We start from the raw sequence: 5127 nt of genomic DNA on the forward strand, positions 1-5127 counted from the left end.
TATACATTCAGCAAGAGGCATCTACAGGCATTTTAGTCTCCAGTTCACCTCATTTGTATGTGTTAGGACCCGTATGAGGAAGCTGGAGCACCTGGGAGAGACTCACACAGATACTGGGACAACATGGAAACACAACACAGAAATGCCCCAGCAGAAAAATCCAGGACCTTCTTGTTGTGAGGCAACAGTGCTAACCACTGAGCAACCATGCAGCCCTCTGTATTAACGATGATGTGTCTCAGCACAACACTGACACGGCTTAGACAATATACAAGCCCAGTCTACTGCGTGGGAACTCATTACTGCGGCTCAGATTGCTGAATGGTTTGTAAATCAGCAGGTGCACCTTTTAACTTAATCACAAACCTGACTTGACTGTCGATTTCTATTCTTTAAGTGAACTCCCTGACACTCTCTCTCAGTCATTGATGTAAACAACACAGAGCGACTGATAGAAATTCAGCTGTTCAATATCGAAACATAAGCTAACATTTGTTCAATGCAGATACTGCTGGATTAAATGTGTCGTCCATCTGTTGATTATCAAATCATCTTCAGCCTGACTGTGACTGACTGAGCTTTTTGTCTCTGCTTTTCCCAATTTGTAAATCCTGGGAAGATTTTCCTTTTCCCCTGACTTTCCTACATGTCGTAACCAATTACCTGCTCAGCTGAATCACACAGATCATCTTGTATTGTTATCACTTTAGTTACTAGATTATGGTTTTAACAGTTGTCTTAAATCACTCCTTAAATTTCTGGCCTTTGCTGTGTGAATTTACACCTCTGCTTATTTTTTGTGAAGCTTGCAATATACTATAGAATATACTTTGCAGGAAAACCCAGAATGGTTGTCCGAACATCAGTATTATAAATGTAATTACAGTAGGGAGCTTGAAATGGGTCGGTTGCTGTTTTGGGTTTTACTTCTTATGACTACAAGCTTATGATATGTGACAATTATCTATATGAATAAACTTGCAGTATTATTAATACCATTTTGCAGCATTGATTTACTGTAGCGTGCATTTAGAGAGTATTAAGACCCCTGTATTTTTTTCACATTTTGTTATGTTGCAGCCATTATGCTAAAATAATTTAGATTGACTGTGATCAAGAAAAATGGGAGGACATTTGTCTTGCCCTGTCCTCAGTAGACTTCTCTTTTGGAGATAACTCCCAACCCTCAGTCTGTTGGTTAATAATCCTGAGCTTTATTGACAGCATACATTACTTAATATGATTTTGTCAGTTCGAGCATTCTTCTCATCCCAAGGAGTGATCCTAATAAAGGACTGTGTGTTTAGTCTGCTGGTGCGTGTTGAGTTCTCATTGTTCTCACTCAGCTCTCAAACTTGTAATCATTGCCCGTGGCACTTTTTTGTTTGAGCTCCTGTCACAGTGTCAATTTAATGTGCTGCTTACATTTTCTGTATACTTAGTACAGTCTCACCACATGAGTCAGATATGGCAGAACAGGAACCAGTACAGACCTGAGGGTTCAACGGAACATAAATGTGGTCTTTATGCAATGTTTGTGCAATAACACGGTATCCAAATTAAGTTACTATGTGATGGTGTTTTATTTATGATGACATTCATATTACATTACAGCATGTTTTCTGGCTGTAAAATATGCACACTGGATTAATGACAAGGTGTAAAATACCAATGAAATATGAGATAGTGACATATTTTTGGTAGGATATTAATGATCTATATGAAAATCTAGATCCACCAGTTTCTAATAAGTGTAATATTGCACATGTCTGGTGCAGGTAGCGCTTGCATTGCTCTTGTGTCAGGTGGGACAATAACTTTTTTAGTTTTTGCACTGTGAATAATATAATTTCACACAACACACATTGTATTGTAGGAACTGAAGAGTCAAAGCTCACTCACGTTTGAAATTGTGCTCATTTGTTTCCCCTTTAATGAGGGTCAGGTCATGAAGAATCACTTGTCTAGATGAGGCAAATGTAAAAAAAAAAAAGCTGTAGTATTTCCAGCAGATTATCGCTCTATAAAGAGAATTAAATCAAATTTCTAGAGATATTCATTATTCCAGCAAAATTCCCAATTAATTATAAATTTGTAACAACTAACTAAACAACAACATATGTTGTTTGTTCATAAATGTTTTCTGAGCTACCTCCGGTTTGGTTATGGTGTAGTTAGGTTTTGGCACATAAACTCCTCATTAAGGGATTGTGGTTTGATTGTGGGTTTGGGTTAAAAAAAAAAAAAGGTAAATAAGAAAAAAGATTGGTTATGGTCAAAATAAAAAGTGGCTGTTGGTAGGAAACAGGAAACAAACACGCCCAAGTTAAACACTTAGATGACCCATTCATCCACCACACTTCCTCCCAAAGCAGTTCTGTTGTAATTATAATAATATACTTTTGTGTTTGTTCCTGAAAGACTGACTCACACTTGTCCTTGTCAGATAGAATTAAAATTGGTTGTTTCAGGTCACTGAAGAAAATGAAAAATGCTGGTGCTTTTCTTGACAGAATTTAACCTCCAAGTATCCAATTTTGTCTCCTACAAATTGTTGTTTTATAGAATTAATTTGTTTTGCCAAATACATCAAGGTTTAGGCAACAGAGGATTTTTGCTTAAGGTTGATAAAAGATTATTGCTTTGGTTAAATGTGAATTAAATAAACATGCCTCATCTGTTCTTCATTCGAGTATTACCTTTTTCAATATTTAGCCTAACCAAGACCACGACCTTTCCCGATATCAAACCTTAAGGTGCTTTGAGCACCTAAACAAAATCATGCTTTAGCTGCTACAAAAGGATATTGATGAAAAAAATGGGCCACTGCATAGACATATAAAAGACCCCCTACCTCCTTGCATAGGAGCATGACGTCTCTCCTGCATCATTTGCAGTCATTTTGTATCTCTCTGTGGTCATTTTGTCTCTCCTTGTCATCTGGCTTCTTTTTGTTGTTGTTTTGTGTCTCTTTGTAGTCATTTTGTGACTACAAATTACACATACAGAGAGTGTCTTTTTCTGCTTGTGTTGCATCTGTTTATAATGATTCAATTGATTTTCCAATGAGAAATGTCAACAGTCGCTTTAGAGGGCCGGGCCACTAATCCATCGATGAAAGACATGAAATATGTTGTCAGTAAACATTTCACAGACACATTCAGTATCAACATACTGTGACTTTTCAGATATGTTCATTAAAAATATTCCCACATTACATTAATAAGAGAACATAATTACATCTCTTTCAATATTTATTTGCTATTATACATAATTAGAATGTAAATGTTATTTTTATGAGACACTATTATAATATTTAAATATATAGCAAATATATAGAAAGAATAATGAGTAACATCTGTCTGTGACATTACTGCTGATACTGTAGCACCCTTTCACACGTCTACCCCACTTCCTGTTCGAGCTGCACACTTGTGGTAAAATACAATACCGCTTGCAGCTAATAAACTTTGTGTTCTATTCATTAGCTGGAAATTGAAAAAAAAAAAAAGAAAACATAACCTCTTTATTCTCATTTTTATGTTACCAATTATGCATAATGTTTCAACCTTCTGTTACTCTGCAACTTTATTTATGATGCAAATCTACAGTTTTCACTGCAGAGCGGATGTAATAATTTCATCATCTTATAAAGTTTGAGAGCATTTTAAACTGTTATGTTGCATTGAATATCTCAACCAACTAAACTAAATATGGAATTTATCTACTGCCATTATCTGGCTCGGCACATGGTTTGAATATTTTGGATTTCATTCCCCTCGATTTCTTCTGCCAAAGTGTCTTCAGAGTCAAGAATCTCCTGCGTGTTCGTACGTGACTGACCTGGTGTGAACCCCTCAACATAGCACCAGGCTGTCAGAGTGAGTAGGCGATCAGAGATGCCAACATCAAGGCTGCTGTAAGGCTTGCTCCCAGTGCCGCGTGACGGCTCCCTCCATTCACCTCTCTTACACTCTTAGATCTCTTCTCTCTGTTTCTCTTCTCCTCCTTCTTTTCCCCTCTCTCCTAATCATGCTTGTCCTTGCGCGCTGCTGTTTCCCTTTCTCTGTTCTCTGTATGGCTGCTCATTATCTCTTTCTCTCAAATAGTTCTTCTTTCTCACTGACTTTCTCCCCATTTCTTTCGTGCACTCTGCAGACCCTTGCTTGGTTCTAATCAGGTCATTTTCTGAAGCACATCTTGTGCCCTGTTATCGCTCCTTTAAACATTGCCTGGACGGTAATGAAGCTGGAGCAGCTGCTTCTCCAGCTACCATGAAAAATTTCTCGTCAGTATAACTGATCAATATTAGAGGTTGGGGTAGTGTATGCATGCTGTTGTGGGTGGTGAGGAATTCTTGGTTCAGAAGCCAGTACAATGGCCGGAGCTGTGGAAAGTGACAGAAAATATTCTCCACCTGAGTAGTTTGGGCCTCAAGCGAAAGTAAAGGAGCTTTATGCTAGGCCTCCATTGCCCTCACTGACCTGATTAACATACTGTATTATTTTAGCTTAACCTATAATAAGTACAGTACAGTGATAAAGTAGTGATTTTGAACCTTAATCCACGTGTGGTATGTTCTCTGTGCCACATACCGTTGGTCAGTTTGTTATATGTCCCTCTGCTCCTAATAAACATTCTATCGTTTACATTTTTATGAGCAGTCATAATCAATATTGAACTTATTTTATTTCTCTCCTGCTGACTGAAGCCTTATTTAACCTGTTTGGGAGCACTCTCACTCAAAATAGCTGCCTCTTAACCAGCCGCCCTGCCTCCGTCCCTGCCTCCAGCCTCAGCTGTGACGTCTTACCCTAGTGCCCCATCGGACTTTTATGCTGCAGGACGCTTTCCAGCCTGTGCACCATCTGTTATCCTGTGTACCAGATCAAATGACATGGGGCTGCAACAATCACAAAAACTTAAAAAGAATTATATATTTATGCTTAACACGGTCTTTCATTCGGAAGTGTTGAATTAATGCAGGCCCCTCACCAGTCCCCTGAAGACATAAAAGTAAAAGCTAAACTAAAACACCTTGTTGGTGGCAACTTGCAGCATCTGGGCTGTGTAGACTGGTACTGACTCCACTTTTACAGGAGCCATACGATACTAACATGCAATCTT

The sequence above is a fragment of the Trachinotus anak genome, unplaced genomic scaffold (genome assembly GCF_046630095.1).
Source record: "Trachinotus anak isolate AG129_WGS33_773 ecotype Australia unplaced genomic scaffold, CSIRO_AGI_Tana_v1 ptg000005l, whole genome shotgun sequence".
Taxonomy (NCBI): domain Eukaryota; kingdom Metazoa; phylum Chordata; class Actinopteri; order Carangiformes; family Carangidae; genus Trachinotus; species Trachinotus anak.